Raw genomic sequence first — 18,373 nt, forward strand, 5'->3', positions numbered from 1 at the left:
TGCAGTGAAGTACCCAGAGCACAGAGAAGGCTTGGAGGCGGTGCCCAGGACTGCGTCAGAGAGAATCATGATCTGCCTGGGGAAGGCAGTTCTGGAATATCAGCTCCACGGGCGCTTTTACACCTGGTCCAGAGGTGAACCTGACACAAAGGCCCAGGGAGGGCACACCGTGAGTTCTCAGTGAGCAGAGAGTGCTGTACTCACTGGAAAAGGGTCCATTTTGGCCTGGAGAAAGAGCCAGGTCCCCGCCACTAGCATTCAGGACCAGTGGGCAAAGGATCTAGTTTCCAGAGCAGCCTCACAAGAGCTCCCCCACCTGAGCCCACAAAGACAACTGAGTGCCTGCCACCAGAACTCACTGCTCGCCCACAAAAAGCCGAACACTCAGAAGCAATTTTCATCCTGAGCCCACGGGCCCTCAGATCCACGGGAGAGACAGGTGCCAGTCACTGACAAGACCACATATAACCAGAGACAACAAGATGGCAAGAGAAAAACGAAAGAACTTAAGCAATGAAAACCATGACAACCTGGCAACATCAGAACCCAGCTCTCCCACCACAGCAAGCAGTGGACTGCCAAACACTCCAGAAAAGGAAGACTCAGACCTGAAATCATACCTCAAGATGATGATGGAGATCTTCGAGAAAAGCGTGAATAACTCCCTTAAACAAGTATGGGAGGACAACCATAAAGAAATAGAAGCTTTTAAAGAGGAAACATAAAAATCACTCAAAGAACTCAAAGAACTACAGGAAAACACAACCAAAGAGATGAAGGAATTGAAAATGGAAATAGAAACAATAAAGAAAACATGAAAAGAGACAACCCTGGAGATGGAAAAACCTAAAAAAGAAATCAGGAGTCACAGATACAAGCATCTCCAACAGACCACAAGAGATGGAAGACAGAATCTCAGGGGCTGAAAACATAGACAAAACATTCAAAGAAGATACAAAAGCCAAAAAGCTCCTAACCCAAAATGTCCAGGAGATCCAGGACACAGTGAGAAGACCAAACCTAAGGATAATAGGAATAAAAAAGGGCAAAGAATATCAACTAAGAAGCACAGTAAATATCTTCAACAAAATCATAGAAGAAAACTTCCCTGCCCTTAAGAATGAGATGACCATGAGCATAAAAGAAGCCTACAGAACTTCAAATAGATTGGACCAAAAAAGAAATTCTTCCCGACACATAATAGTCAAAATGCCAAGTGTTCAAAACAAAGAATACTAAAAGCAGTAAGGGAAAAAGGTCATGTAACATATAAAGGCAAACCAATTAGAATTACACCCGACTTCTCAACAGAGACTATGAAAGCTAGAAGATCCTGGACAGATATCATACAGACCCTAAGAAAACACAAATGTCAGCCCAGGTTACTATACCCAGCAAAACTCTCAATCACCATAGATTGAGAAACTAAGATATTCCAGGACAAAACAAAATTTACACAATATCTGACCACAAATCCAGCCCTACAAAGAATAATAGATGGAAAACCCAACACAAGGAGGGAAACTACATCTTATAAAAAAAGCAAGAAAATAACTAAGCAAGAAAACCAAAAAAAGAAAGACACACAGACATAATTCTACCCCTAAAAGCAAAAATAGCAAGAAACAGCAACCACTATTCCTTAATATCTGTTAATATAAATGGACTCAATTCCCCAATAAAGAGACATAGACTATCAGACTGGATACATAAACAGAATCCAGCATTTTGCTGCATACAGGAAACTCATCTCAGAGACAACGACAGACACCAACTCAGAGTAAAAGGTTGGGAAAAAACCTTCCAAGCAAACGGCCCCAAGAAGCAAGCTGGAGTGGCCATTCTAATATCGAATAAAGTAGATTTTCAACCAAGAGTTATCAAAAAAGATAAGGAAGGACACTTTTTACTCATTACAGGGGAAATTTATCAGGATAAATTCTCAATCCTTAACATATATGCTCTAAATAAAAGAGCACCCATATTCATAAAAGAAACCCTACTAAAGCTGAAAACATACATTGCACCACACACAGTAATAGTGGGAGACTTCAACACCCCACTCTCATCAATGGACAGATCATGGAAGCAGAAACTGAACAAGGATGCAGTGAAACAGAGGTTATGAACCAATTGGAATTAATAGACATCTACAGAACATTTCACCCTAAAACAAAAGAATACACCTTCTTCTCAGCACCTCACAGCACCTTCTCCAAAACTGACCATATAGTGGGTCACAAAACAAGCCTCAATAGATATAAGAAGATTGAAATACTCCCATGCATTCTATCAGATCACCATGTACTAAGGCTGGTCTTTAATAACAACAAAAAGCCCATATACACATGGAAGCTGAACAATGCTCTACTTAATAATAGCATGGTCAAAAAAAATTTTTTTTAATTAAGGACTTTCTAAAATTTAATGAAAATAAAAGTACAACATACCCAAACCTATGGGATGCAATGAAAGCAGCAGTACTAAAAGGTAAACTCATAGCTGAGTGCCTCCAAAAAGAAACTAGAGAGAGCATACACTAGCAACTTGACAGCACAGTTGAAAGCTCTAGAACAAAAAGAAGCAGATACACCCAAGAGGAGTAGACAGCAAGAAATAATCAAACTCAGAGCAGAAATTAACCAAATAGGAATAAAAAGAACCATTCAAAGAATCAACAAAACCAAGAGCTGGTTCTTTGGGAAAATTAGCAAGATTGATAAACCCTTAGCCAGACTAACTAGAGGGCAAAGAGAGAGTATCCAAGTTAACAAAATCAAAAATGAAAGTGGAGACATAACAACTGAAACTGAGAAAATTCAAGAAATCATCAGGTCCTACTAAAAAAGCCTATACTCAATAAAACTGGAAAATATGGAGGAAATGGATGAATTCCTAGACAGATACCAGTCCTGGCCAGAGCAATCAGACAGCAAAAGGAAATCAAAGGGATACAAATTGGAAAGGAAGAAGTAAAAATATCACTATGTGCAGACAACAGGATAGTATACTTAAGTGACCCCAAAAATTCCACCAGAGAATTTTTACAGCTGATAAACAACTTCAGCAAAGTGGCTGGATATAAAATTAACTCAAACAAATCAGTAGCCTTCCTCTACTCAAAGGACAAACACGCTGAGAAAGAAATTAGGGGAAAAATACCCTTTATAATAGTCACAAAAAAAACTATGAAATACCTTGGTGTGACTCTAACTAAGCAAGTGAAGGACCTGTATGACAAGAACTTTAAATCTCTGAAGAAGGAAAATGAAGATCTCAGAAGATGGAAAGATCTCCCATGCTCATGGATTGGAAGGATCAACATTGTAAAAATGACCACCTTACCAAAAGCAATCTAAAGATTCAATGCAATCCCCATCAAAATTCCAACTCAATTCTTCATAGAGAAATTGCAAATGCATCTGTAATAACAAAAAACCTAGAATATCAAAATCCATCCTCAACAACAAGAAAACTTCTGCAGGAATCACCATCCCTGACCTCAAGCTATATTACAAGGCAATTGTGTTAAAAACTGCATGGTACTGGTACAGAGATAGGCAGGTTGATCAATGGAACAGAATAGAAGATCCAGTAATGAACCCTCGAATATATGGTCACTTGATTTTTGATAAAGGAGCTGAAAACATTCAATGGAAAAAGGACAGCCTCTTCAATAAATGGTGTTGGCTCAACTGGCACTCAGCATGCAGAAGGATGAGCCTTGTACAAAGTTCAAGTGCAAGTGGATCAAAGATTTCCACATTAAACCAGGTACACTGAAACTATCAGAAGAGAAAGTAAGGAAAACCTTAGAACACACAGGCACAGGGTAAATTTTTTTGAACAGAACACCAATGGCTTGTGCTCTAAGACCAAGGATCGAGAAATGGGACTTAATGAGATTGCAAAGTTTCAGTAAGACTAAGGACACTGTCAAGAAAACAAAATGGCAGCCAACAGATTGGGAAAAGATTTTTACCAACCCCACATCTGATAGACTAATATCAAATATATACAAAGAACTCAAGAAGTTAGACGCCAGAGAATCAACCAATCCTGTGAAAAAATAGGGCACAGAGCTAAACAAAAATTCCTCAGTTGAGGAATATCGAATGGCTGAGAAGCATCTAAGGAAGTGCTCGACATCCCTAGTCATCAGTGAAATGCAAATCAAAACAACCCTGAGATTCCACCTTATACCAGTCAGAATGGCTAAGAACAAAAACTCAGATGACAGCAGATGCTGGCAAGGATGCAGAGAAAGAGGAACACTCCTCCACTGTTGGTGGAGTTGTAACCTGGTACAACCACTCTGGAAATCAGTCTGGTGGTTCCTCAGAAAATTGGACATAGTCCTACCTGAAGACCCAGTTATTCCACTTCTGGGCATGTATCCCAGTGATGCTCCAACATACAACAAAGATACATTCACCACAATGTTCATAACAGCCCTATTAAAATAGCCAGAAGCTGGAAAGAACCCAGATGTTCTTCAGTAGATGAATGGATACAGAAATTGTGGTACATTTACACAATGGAGTACTACTCAGCTATTAGAAACAATGACTTTATGAAATTCCTAGGAAAATAGATGCATCTAGAGAATATTATCCTGAGTGAGATAACCCAGTCACAAAAGAACAAACATAATATGCAGTCACTGATAATTGGATACTAGCCCCAGAAAGCTCTGAGTACCCCAGAAACAACTCACAGACTATACGAAGCTCAAGAAAAACAAAGGACAAAAAGTGAAAGCCTCAGTCCTTATTAGGAAAAAAAAAAATAAGTGTATAGCAACCCTCTCAGAGTGTGGTACACCTGGACCTTAAATCATTAATAATCCAAGAGCTAAGAATATAGCCTTGCAGCAATTTTTGGTACTTAGCAATCATTATGTTTAATCTATACACACCAAGAAAACTCTGACTATTTCCATGTTACATTCTGTTCTACATGTACTTTATGCTTATGGTAACTAGTAAAATTTCAATGCATACTATCAAACCTCTGAAAGAATTAAGTACTGACAAAAATATATTCATATAGTGTTATGCCAAAATGCCTTTAAAAATCTGTGCATGTATCTCTCTTTTTTAAAATAAAGTTATAAGAAAAAAAAAAGAAAGCAAAGGAGCATGTTAGGAAACCCTGTTGTGAGACAGTAGATGAGGCAGGGCTTTCTCCTTCCCCACAAATTTCTTTTCTCCTATTACCAAAGATTTTTAATCACAAAATCATCTTGCCTCTCTATAATGTCTTCAACAATTCTAATAATTTCTGTGGTCACCCTCTGGTAGCCTGGTATCCTGGCTCTCACTATAACCAGAATCCAATAATGGAAGTAGTTTTAAAGAGGTCCATGACCCACTTAATTTCCCTAGGACTCCCTTTTGTCATCAATAAAAGAACTCATCAATTGCAAAACTGATACATTAAGAAACGAGAGAGGATGGACTGGAGAGATTGCTCAGTGGTTAAGAACATCGACTGTTCTTCCAAAGATCCTGAGTTCAATTCCCAGCAACCACGTGGTGGCTCACAACCATCTGTAATGAGATCTGATGCTCTCTTCTGGTGTGTCTGAAGACAGCTACAGTATATTTATATATAATAAATACATAAATAAGTCTTTTAAAAAATAAAAAGAAACTAGAAAGGTATCTCCTGGCTGTAGACTCCCAAAACCAAGCAAATGAACACATAAACAGGGGCTACAGATGTAACTCAGCTGGTAGTGTATTTGCATAGCAACATATCAGCTCCTGTGACACACTTTAGAGGTAAAGCAAGAGAAAAAAAAGTTTTAAAAAATCTCAAAATCATCTTCGACTATGAAATGAGTCAGAGGTCAGCCTGGGCTACATGAGACTCATCTAAATAAAACAATTATCAGCTTACAAGGGAAGGGAGAACTGAGAAACATCTTCTACAACAATCTCTTCCAGCACAAAGCACCATGAGCAAAAGGGTCTAAGGATAGAGATTTTACTTCACAAACACAGAGTCAAACCCAACTTCCTACTGACTATAAGACCAAGGTTACCTTTAAATACTTTGCTCAAGAACTGGTCCCATGTAGGATGATGTCATTATGCAACTGGACTGGTCCAGCCTATCACTGGATAAGAAGGAAGGGTAGGAGGGGGAAAGTCTAGGAAGGAAAGAGGAGAGGAAGCAAGCAGAATCAAGGGAGCCGGAAGAAGAGGTAGAAGGGGAAGGATCTGGAAGCTAACAGGTTGTTATGAATTTTTTGGTGTGTTCATTAATGTGGTGACTTAATTGGATGAAAAGAAAGTGTAGTGGCGGGATGAACAAAGCCCTCCACGGAATTGGGATGCTGGAACGGTTGTGGACCACCCGGGTCAGAAGCAGACAGGGCAGATGGAGAAGACCACCTGGGTCAAAGGAAGCCAGGGGTCTGCGAGTACTTGGGGGCAGTGTGGAGCTACTCAGATAAAGATACCCCACAGTGCCAAATGGCTCGCCAATGCTGACACTAGCGTGGAATAAAAGGTTACCCCATTTTTTTTAATAATTACTGCAACAGGTGGTGAACCAACATGCTAGGCAAACATCCACTAGACATTTAAGATTACTAGCCTGAGAGAGCATTATTTTCTAGTAGAGGGTGCCAGCACCATGTTGAGTCACGTGATGTCTCAAGCATAGGAACCTTAAACAAAAGAAACAGAAGTGGCCTAGGCTTGCAGGCTGTAGGTCCCCTGCTGTAATAAATACTGGCAGCTCAGAGTTAGAGATTAGAAGCTGGTTGCTTCTTCACCAAAAGTTGTTTAGAGAATGTATTAAAAAGCTGGTTTATTTGTTTTAAAGATGGTATAAAGATTTAATGCTCAAGTCTTACAGAATCACCCTTATTCTGTCTAATGTGGGCCCCAAGGGAATTTTGGGTTTAAATACTGGTTAGACAAGCTGCCTGCTTCTTAATGACAGGTATTAAAAGAAAATGTGATTAAGTTTGTTTTTATAGTTAGAAGAGGAGAGTACAGAGTTTACCCAAATCACATGGAATTTTCACCCATGGTTCAGAACTAAGAGAAAATTAGTCACTGACTCCAAGTATAGAGTGGTGATATTTGCAAGTTAATAATGTTATTAAAAACATAAGTCTGTAGCAGACCAGGTAGAATGCATAGCAAATGTATATTATATAAGTTATTAGTAAGTGGAAGTCTGTAGCACTGGGCAGAGTGAATAGCAGACATATTATTTAAGTGGTTGATAAGTGAAGGTCTGATGCTCCAAGCAGAGAACATAATAGATAAAAACTGCCTACTTCCTATAGACAGATATTAATAAAAGTTTATTTTAAAGATGGTATAGTAAAGTCTGCAGGATAACTTTTTCTTTGTACGTGGGCTCCATGAGAATTTTGGGTTAATTTCCTGATATGACAAATTATTAGAAGCCTAAGAATAGGATCATACAGTGTTTTAGTTTATTCATTTGTTTTCAATTTCAAAATGGGTGTGATGTTAAGTATTGTGGTTATATTATTTCTCTGGGAGAGAATACAAAATAGGAGCTTTTCTGGTTGCTGACTAAAGGACATGCTATTTTGGGAGTCAAACGGTTGTAAGCTTATTGTGTAGATGTATTGTGGATTAAAATTTTAACATATAAATCTGATAAGTTATTGATTATGAAGTCATGATTTTACCAGGTTGTAGGAAATATAAGCTAAGTTCTCTGCTGGCAGGGAGACAGTTAAGAGAGGGCAGCCCTCGGACCACATGGTAAAGAGACTCCTGAGAGACTCCTGCAGCTCCACACAGAGTGAGAACATGCAAGATCAGGCACCACAGTTCAGGAATTCTGGACCTCTGGGAACATCTCAAGCTTAAATGTCTTTAATTTCTGTGAGATTTTTACAACGGAAGCAGCTGACCAAAACTCTAGAAAACTAAAACTTAACAGGCTTCAGTCCACTGGAACAGCATTGATCAGTCCAGTTTAATTGGCTGAAAAAAATTAAGCTTGAGACAATAATCAGTGGTCAAGAAATGTCTACTTAATTGAGGCACATGCCTATAATTCCAGTACAAAGAAGGTTGAGATAACAGAATCAGATGTTTGAGGTCAGCTTGAACTACAGGCTAGCTTAAGCTTAATAGCAAGATCCTGACAACAAAATATAAAATTAAAATTAAGCCATGCACAGTGTGATTATATAACTGTAACCCCATCAGAGTTAGAAGCAGAAGGATCAGAAGTTCAAGGCCAATCTCACTACATACTAAGCTCAAGGCCAATATGGACTACAAGAGACATATATACATACATATAAATTAAAATCAATACCTTTTAGGTACATCTCAGGTTCTTCTGTTTCTAGAACTCTTTTATAAAGCAGACCGGGTAATAGACTTGCCAAGAGAGAAGTGGCTACATGTAAGGGTCAGTTCACCAACTGTGCTACTTATCTGTCCCTGATGATCAGTAAACATAACAAAGCTTCCTGGTTAGCAGACCTCAGACGCATACCCCTCCCCATTTCCCTGTGGATATGAAAAGTAACCTAAACCTCAGACACTACTTATCCAGAGACTCCAATGTTCAGTCTGGGAACACAGGCTTGGCTGTGAAAAGACAGCTCACAAGGCACCAGAAGAGCAGATGGTAAATCAAAACACCTCAGAGTCTAAGGTCTGGAACAGAGACAATGAACAAAGTCAATTCTAGCCTCGTTGAAAGAGCCCAGGTAGAAACTGTCACCCACCTCCTCTTCTGCCAGTGCCTTTCTTCTCCAATTCTCCTACTGCCAGAGGACTTGAAAAAAAAAAATCTGCTTTTGTTGTTCTGAAGTTTGGGGAAAAGGTCTCACCTTTTAGTCCAGACTTGCCTGGAGCCCAGGCTGACCTGCAGTTTATGATCCTCCTGCCTCAGACTCCCAAGTACTAGATATGTAAGGATATGTCATCAGGCCCATCTTAAAGGCATCAATCCCCAACAACTTTAAAAAGAATAACTTCTGTTTTGAAATACTAGAAATATTCATAAGTAAAACAAAAAAATCCTATCTTTAAACATCTAAAAACTAAAGTAGTGGGGGAGAGGGTATAGTAGTTAAGAGCTCTTGATGCTCTTCTAGAAGACCCAGGTTCAATTCCCAGCCCCTACATGGCAGCTCACAACCATCTACAACTCCAGTCCCAGGGACTCCAACAACCTCTTCTGGCATCTGGTACCAGACACACACATGGTGCACAAACATACATACAAATAAAACACTCATGCACATAATTTTTAAAAAATTAAAAATCTGCCAGGCAGTAGTGGTGCACACCTTTAATCCCAGCTCTTAAGAGGCAGAGGCAGTCAGATGTCTGAGTTTGAAACCAGCCTGATCTGCAGATTGAGTACCAGGACAGAGTTCCAGAGCTACACAGAGAAACCATCTCTCAGAAAAAAAAAAATTAAAAGCTAGAGTTCATCAAGCCTGCTACAACCTAGAACTGGTATGAACTATGCTATCAACTGAGAGATTACAAGCTCTTCAGCACATTAGAAACGGAACCAAAGAGGAAATTTATAGCTTTGTCCCTCCTTAACACCACCAAGAAGCCAACTTCTTCCCATTTAAAACAAACAAACCAGCCCAGGATGGAGGCACAGACAGGCAGATAGCCTTCCAAGCCACCTGGTCTACACAGAGATTCCAGAGCAGTAAAGGCAGTATCATGAGACAGTGTCTCAAAAGAGGAGAGGGACCAAGTAAGCAACTGAGTGAGGGGAGTAGGGAGGACCATAAGACTGTCTCGTCTTTGAAAAACACAATGAGCACCTTAACATCAGGAACACTTGACTTTAATGTCCCCCAGAACGTCCCACAGGGATAAGACCTGACACAGGATAAGGCTTGAGAAAGTCCTGCTGATGACTGCCAACCATGGTAGAGTAAGTACAATGCGCAAGGGAGGAAACCTGAAGCATGAGCTAGCTTTAATTCCTGACTGCATAAACACTTTATGAAAAGACAGGATCTTGCTATGCTGCCAAGCTTGTAATAACCCCAAGCAAACATCCCTTGCAGGCATAGCGAGGCATTGTTTCTAACGTGGCGAAAATACTAAACCTCAATTTCTTCTCCAATAAAACAGTGTGATGCCTATCCCACAAGGTTAGTTTAAGGTGAATAAAATAAGGCAGGTGGTGGTGGTGCATGCCTTTAATCCCAGCATAATCCCAGCACTCAGGAGGCAGAGGCAGGCAGATCTCTCTAATTCAAAGAAAACGTCTTAATTGGGTTAACTGATGTGGCAAGATGAACTTCAAATATGGACAACTACAGGGGTCTCTGCCACCTCCACAGCCAGCAGAGTGGCGATCTCTGGGAGACAAGAAGGCAGTTTGGTTCAACACAACTTAGTAGCCAGTGTTGGTTCAAACTTCTGGAGTCTGACCCTGAGCGGTTTATATTAGGCATGTTTAAGCACAGCACAATTTGGCGAAAACTTATTCTGTGGATAATTAACCTAATCCCGCACTCACAACAAAGTATATATGAATCTCTCTGAGGAACAAAGTAAGCTAAATAAAACTGGGAGGATCTGGTGCTGCAAAGCCCTCCAGCCAGACAGGTAAAGCAAAGATCAGCAGGCAATTAAACTGACAACTCCCCACCTTCTGAGCAGATAGCAGGTTATGCATTCCTTCCCTTGAAGGAACAACCCTGTGTGTTTAACATTCCAGGTTCCCCTGGTGTTCATTTGTGAGCACAGAGACCTTCATGCCTCCTACAGACAACACCATCTCCTGGTCTGGACCATGAACTGTGTAACAGTCAAGAGTGAGCTGTCAAGCTTGCATGCATTTCTCTCTGCTCTTGACAATGACTATGTGACTAGTGACTTAAATTGTCTTGACTTCCCCAGAATGAAAGGCTGTAACTCAAAGTTGTGAGCTAAAATGACCCTTTCTCCCGCAAACTTGCTCTTCCCAGGGCAGTTTATCACAGGGATAGAAATGGACGGACTGCTGATGGAACCTGAAGTGCAGGCCTGATGGAGGCCCCTCCTGCTGTCTCCTAACACCAGGCTAAAAGACTGCTCTGGTGTCAGGATGGCTCTTCAAATGTCAAGGAGAGTCCATGAGGTTCTCCATGCACTTGAGCAAAGAGAAACCATTACTGATAATATAAAGTAGGAGGGCCCATCAACTGAATAGCGGACTATCAATAGTAAAGCCCATAAATGAATGAAAAACCAGAGGGCAGAATATTTCCTCTCCAGACCACATGTAATTAAAACATGAAGCTCTCCACTGACAAGACTAACCCTGAGAGCTGAAGTGATGCATCCTCACTCAGAAAAGATTAGCACAAGGATGAGTCTCCAAATTGAAACCTAATCTAGGAACTAGAGATGCCTGTGCTGCAGGCCATAGGGTTTGATCCCTGGCACTGAGAGGACAACAAGCCCCCAAATTTCTCCACTTCTAGAGTGAAATCCCTTACTGCACTCCTGTGTCTGGAGAGCTTTTACACCAATCACTTCACCTGCTCAGCCTTTTAAGCAGTCTTCCCACTTTAAGCTGTGGGAAGAGGTGAAGAACTTGCCCAAGGCCATATGACCAATAAGTGATAAAATTAAAATTCCTGTTTATCACACTCAAAAACCCTTTATGTCCTCCAAAGAACTGTTCATTCACCCACTGGGGGGAGGGGAGGAATAAAGCAGAAAGGTCTCAAGTTTGAGGAAGAGACCACATCTTTTTAAAAAACAAAACAAAATGAACAATCAAACGGGGCTGTAGTGCCAGGAAGTGGTGGTGCACACCTCTGATCCCAGCACTCTGGAGGCAGAAGCTAACAGGTATCTGAGTTCAAGGCCTGCCTGGTCTACTGACTGAGTTCCAGGACAGCCATGGCTACACAGTGAAACTTAGTCTCAAACAGGCCCCACCTCCAAAAACAAAAAAAGAGAGAGAGTAAGAATAAACAGGAGGCAAAGGGTGGTGGCAAACACCTTTAACACCAGCACTCGAGGCAGAGGCAGGCAGAGCTCTCCTAGTTTGAAGACAGCCTGGTCTACATATTAAGAATTAAGACCAGGATAGCCACAGCTCCATAGTGAAACCAGATCTTTTTTTTTAATTCATCTGAAGACATACTAGTGTCAATTTAGTTTTCAGGGGGGAAAATGTGAGATGCTAATGTGACTGATCTCTGAAAACCATTTCTAGGTTTGGATTCTCAAAACTGCTTTGGAAGGTAGCCATATCACATAGATGCTGCCCACTCGCAGCCCCCAAGACCACACCTACACACACCACTGAGAGAGAGTAGACGGGCGCTTCTGGTGTGTTTGCTATTTTGGAATCCATTTTGTTATTTTTCAATTTCATTTAATTGGCCTCTTTCCCTGTCATGAGACAAACCAGGGCTCAAAGCTGGCCTCAGTAGAGATGAAACAGCCTTCAAAAAACAACAGGAAGGAGGAAGAAAACAACATTAAATACCATGCGATTTTTATTCCTGAGCTGTCAGGTGCCTACTAACACACTCCCTTGGCCCATTACCAGTAAAGTATGCAGTGCTTTCTACTGCCAGTTTCCCGAAAACAGCCCAAGTATTAATATGCAGACTGAATTTACTACCTGAAAGAAAGGTTATGATGAACCTGATACAGAAGCTCATCTTAAGCACTCAAGAGCCAAGTTCCAGTGGAAAACACTGCCCAATTTTTGACTCACGTCATACAAACAGCAATCCTAATATTACGATATGGTTTCCATTAAAATTTTATCTAAACTCTAAATGTCTATATTATTATCAGAAAGAAATGCTTGAGTGTAAAGCTAAAAAGGCCACACACACACACACACACACACACAACACAGACACAATCTTTCACACTCTCAAAACAAATACAGCTAGTATTTGTAAACACATCACTTTCTTCTCTTAGCAAACAGGGAGGATTCATTTCTTCCTGCCTACCTAGCGTGGGTTAATCTAATCACTCTCTCAAAGCAGTTTGCAGTTTTGTTTTGTTTGAGTGGGAGAGCCAGCTGGATTTGAAAGGAAACCAGGCATTATAAATACATTTCAGAAACTGATCCTACATATGGGTCATAGACATGAGCTAAACAGGTCTCACATCTGGGCTGAATTGGAACTCTGTGTAGCTAAGGATGACACTGACATCTGATGCTCCTGCCTTACTCCTTAGTGCTGGGATTACAGACACACACTATAGTGTATACGCCTGGTATGTGTGATGCTAGGGATTGAATCCAGGGCTTCATCACTGAGCTACATCATGAAGTTGCTACTATTTTCTAAGCTGCTGGACATTTCTGGAATCCAGTTCTTTCCCATCAAAAGGATTCAGGGACATCTGAATAGGAATACCTGCTATGTGAGTAGCACGTGACTACATAATATTTTATCCAATGTTCCTGGGGGAGGCCTAGAGATTAAGCACAAAGTAACTTGAAATCACAATAAAATCCATAACCTTATAACCCGTGCGTCAAAGGCAAGTTTTACATTTACCAGTGCAAAGAAAAATATGTAAACGGGCGTAATACTGTATGTCAAGAGGTACCGACCAATTACCAAAACCTCAACCCAGGAGTGTCTCAGAGAGCAACATCTAATTCACCCCTTCTTTGGACTGATGTAGGAAAAACTGAGGCCGAAGTTGGAGATTGAAGGAGGAAACTCAAAACAGATGTGCAGGCCAAAGCCACTGCCCCCTCTTCGGGCTTTGGAGGGGGTCACTGCGCAGCTAAGAGGAAAATGACAGAGCACAGCTTTTGGGCTGCCAGCCTAGAGTGCAGTTGGGCGTCTCGCCCGCGAGGCACTGAGGTGGATGTGGTGGGACCCGGAACACTGTGGGAAGGTGCAGAGAACACGGGAGGGAGGAGGCCGCTAACGGCAGGAAGCCGGGCCGGCGCCGTCCACCCTGCGTCCCGCTCCAGGGCCCGGGGCCCCCACCTCCCCTACCTTCGGCTTTTCACCGCAGCCGAGGGGCTGACACAATCCCCACAATTCCAGGCGGCTGCAGCGGCAACCCGTTCCTCGTGCGCAAACGCCGAGCCAGCGGCTGCCTGAATCTGAAGACGCGTGCCTATTGCGTCATTCTCAATCTTGCCCAATGGTAACCCGCCAGAACAGCCTCCAGCCTCTCTCACCCCACGTGGCATTGTTAGCCCCGCCTTCCTCAGCTGCTTAGCCCCGCCCCAGCGTCTTCCTCCGCAAAAAACACTGAAATTTGTTCATGTCCCTCCGCTGGGAGCTGTATCTAAAAAAAGCTACCCGTGGGCCTGCTCTTGTTTCCCACCTAAAACATCAGGTTCTTGTTTAATTTCCCAAGATCGTAATTTCTTTCTAGTGTAAGGATCTTCAGAAAGAAATCTGAGTGGGTGGAAGGTAAATATAAATCACGATGTTATGACTCAGTTTGTGACACACAAAGGATCTCAAGCAATAAATAGTCCTTTGAAAAATGTATGCAAAATAGAGCACCCGTACGTCACTGGCTTTATATAATTGTGTTTTGAGTATGCTTTTAAAATGACAAATCGGGCTGGAGAGATGGCTCAGTGATTAAGAGGACCGACTGCTCTTCCAGAGGTCCTGAGTTCAATTCCCAGCAACCACATGGTGGCTCACAACCATCTGTAATGAGATCCGATGCCCTCTTCTGGTGTGTCTGAAGCTAAAGTGTACTTATATATAATAAATAAATCTTTAAAACAAATGATAAATCATCTTAACGATAAATAGCACACCTGCGTTTCTAATCCTGCTATACCACATCACCACCAGGTGCTGACACATTTACAATAATTTCACAAGATTTAGAATTGCTGTCCTCTTTTCTTACAAATAGAACAAAACTCAAAGAGGATATTCTAGTTTGCTTTCTATTGCAATGAAAAAATACTGAGCAAAAACAATTAGAGGAGAAAGGGGGTTGATTTACAGTCTGTGATTCAACAAAGTCAGGGCAGGAACTTGAGGCAGGAACTGAAGCAAAGACCACTGAGAAACGCCGCTTACCGTCCTTCTTACTCTGGTTTGCTTGGCTCCCTTTCTGATAGAGTTCATGTTCCTCATCCTAGGGATACTACTGAGGTCTGGGCCCTTCTTCAATTTCCAATCTCAAAAAAATAAAATAAAATAAAATAAAATGCCCACACACATACCCAAAGGCCATCTGCTGTAGGCAGTTCCTCTACTGAGGCTCTTCCTGGGTCAAGGTGACAATTTTAACCAAAGCCATGACAGGATAAAGGGCCTATACAAGGTCACAGAATGAAAACGGTAGCAGATGGATGGAGAACTTCCAAAGTCATGTTTTCCTTTTTTTTAAATTTTTATTTTATGTTAATTGATGGTTTGTTTGCATGTATGCCTATGTTGGGGTGTCATGTGGGCACTGGGAATTGAACCCAGGTCCTCTGGAAGAGCAGCCAGTGCTCTTAACCACTGAGCCATCCCTGCAGCCCATAAAGTCACGTTTTCTTATTACTATTTCACATATACACAAACTTATGAAACCCGACTAGTAAAGTAGTTGTCCGTGGTTCTGGGCAGGCTGTGGGTAGAGAAAAGGATACTCCAAGGCAGCAGTGTCTTCAAATAGAAAATATTCCCCAAGATGCAATGATCAATTTATTTCTGGAATTCCTTTGCATTTGTCGTATATTAGGTTAGCCTCCAGCTTTCAATTACCCTCTTAATTATATTTATTTCAAGCAGGTGGGAAATTACTGGGTAATCACTGGGCAAAGGCTCTGTCTGTAGCTAGGGAGGGAGGATGTGCCCTGGGCAGGATGGATGAGTAGTATCAGTGAGACATGACAAAACAGAGAACAGCTTGCTGTCCTGTGCCATGCTCCCGTTGCCTTGCCACCATACAGGAGAGCAAACTACACCAGAAAAATTCCTTCTGTCCTTAAGCTGCTTTTACCAGGTACTTGTCTCTGCAATGGAAAAAAAAGTAAAGATGCAAGGGAACACATTTGTGCAGTGAGAATTTTGGTTTCTTTAAAAACCCTGTATATGTTGTGAAATATGTTTTTGTTTTAATCCCAGGTGTGGGATATGGGTCTGCTTCAGATTGTCCACAGCTGCTATGATTTTTGCCAGCTGTTGATAGTGTATGTTTGGAATTCTGTGGACTCTTGAGAGGATATAAATGCCAGAGCTTGAAAAAGGCCCAGAGAGCTTGTATCACGGCTGCTGCTCCTGCTGCTGCTTCCAATTCCTGCTTTTGCATTTGCTGCTTTCGCTATTGCTATTGGATTGATGGTTGGAGATATCCTGACACAACAAAGATTGAAGTTGCCCCTAGGAACTCAAGCCCCTTAATCAGCAGGAATTAGTCTAAAGACATCCATACCCCCTTCCCCCTCTAACCTTCTTTCTCTCCTACCTAGTGCTGGGTTGGAAGGGATGAGGATGGAATAAGGGTGGAGAAGGGTCGTAAAATATATGTACCCAATAAATTGGCCCCAAAATACACCTACAGATCTGAGACTACACAATGAGCTCCAAGACAATCCCAGAGCTACCATAAGACCTTGTCTTTTTTTAAGCCTTTTGTTTTTTTAATTGTGTGTATGTATCTGTGTGCCTGTGTCTGATATGTGCACATGAGTGCAGGTGCCCACCAGAAGTTGGAGGTTACAGGCAATTGATTGTGAGCTGCCCAATGTGAGTGCTAGGAACGGTCCTCTAGAAGAACAATACACACTCGTCACTGTTGAGACATCTCTTCAGCTCCTCCTCCCCCAATCCTTTCCTGAGTGATGTCTCTCTACGTGTGTTATCTGTTCCATGGCACTCTTGGGAAACAGTGGAGACGATTTGGTTCCCATTTCCACAGAAGCAAAATCTCTGAACCCTTTAGAGATGTGGATCCAGCTGTGTCTATTGAATACTGATTGAAAAGTACCTCAGGACAAGTATAGGAATGGTCCCAGAAAAGCTAAGTCAGATAGCCAGAATGGAGAAGCAGATCTCTAAGGAGGATTCTAAGAAAGAACAAAAGAAGCACTTTTATTCAAAACTGGAATTCATATCTGCCTGGGCTGTATTCTGAAGACAGAGGTCCAGCCAAGGCAGGGTAGAAACCCGCTGACCTCTTCTTTATCAGCAGCTTCATTGGTGAAAGAATTCTAGTCTCAGGCCAGCAAGATGGCTCAGTGGGTAGAGGCACAGGTTACCAAGACTGAAGACCCGAGTTTGGTTCTAGGGCCCGCTGTGGTAAGAGGAGAAAAGCAACCCCAATAAGTTATCCTCTGCTCTGCACCTGCATGAGTGGAATTAGCATGTCCACACATGTGTGTTGCAGTAAATATTAAAAAGATCGTTTAACCTTTTATCGACCCCCAGTGGTCTCACTCCGCAGATGCTGCTCTGGTGTGGAGCTGCTGGCATCGACTCTGTCACACATCCCCAAGCAGGTACTCGCCACACGGTTCCCTTCCCAGACTGTTCACTCTACCCACCATGTTGTTTCTATCCCCAGTGGATATGACCACCCCAGCAATTTATGTTTCTCTATTGCCTGGCACATACACGACTCCAAAGCCTGGAAGCCTTTCAAGCAGGTTTATATGTTAAATTCTCAATCCACAAGCCCTCTACACAATAAGATTACATCCAATTGATAAAGATACAAACTGCTCCTCTATATGAGATAAAAGGACCTATAAAAACCATTTTAAAATATTCATATCTACCTATCGCCAAGTAAGATCACCTGGATCTAGATCCTTCTTTTTCAGGTCCATCTTGATTCTCCCCAAATCTCCTCTCAGCCTCCTGCCCCTACTTCCGATCCTAGACCTTTTCCCGCCTCTCTCTCATTGTCCAATCATATAGCACCTTAACATAAATCTACACGCATGTGCACATACACATGAATGAACAAATGAATGTAATTAAAAGAATTGAAAGTAAAAATGAACCCTAGTTTCTATATCCAGCATACCCCTGACTGCATTGCTGAAGGCCTCAAGGATCAGAAAGAAGGATGAAACAACATGGTATTTTAGCCCTTATGGAGGGAACATTTCTTAGATAGCAGACTCCCACGCACTAAAAGGCTTTGACAGCTCCAAGGGGCTTGGGCCAGCAGAAGGTCAGTAGATTTAAACTGCACTAGCTCTCAGCTAAATAGGCCTTTCTGGTTCAAAGGGAACACACTAAAAAACAGAGAGCCAAAAGACAGACAAGATTTTGAAGTATTTTCACCAAACAACATTGCACCGCAGCTGAAGCAAAGCTCCAAGAACCATGGCTCCATCAGCAGAAGGACTTCAAGCGCACATCTGACAAAATGCACAGCCTACAGGCACCCACAGAGGCTTGGGATCACACACTTGAGGC

At 41.8% G+C, this 18,373-nt stretch overlaps 1 protein-coding gene across 2 annotated transcripts in view; it reads right to left on the bottom strand.

Moving 5' to 3' along the window:
- The window catches only part of SIL1 (SIL1 nucleotide exchange factor), a 223,726-nt gene extending 209,641 nt beyond the window's left edge, over nt 1–14,085 (bottom strand). Inside the window, exon 1 of one of the 2 annotated variants that reach the window (XM_080920461.1) lies at nt 13,976–14,085. The gene's annotated coding sequence lies outside the window, so the exon portion shown is untranslated. The remainder of the gene's footprint in view (nt 1–13,975) is intronic. The other variant, XM_080920460.1, reaches the window with a different exon arrangement.
- Between the last annotated feature and the right edge of the window lie 4,288 nt (nt 14,086–18,373).

The sequence above is a fragment of the Micromys minutus genome (genome assembly GCF_963924665.1).
Source record: "Micromys minutus genome assembly, chromosome: 8".
Taxonomy (NCBI): domain Eukaryota; kingdom Metazoa; phylum Chordata; class Mammalia; order Rodentia; family Muridae; genus Micromys; species Micromys minutus.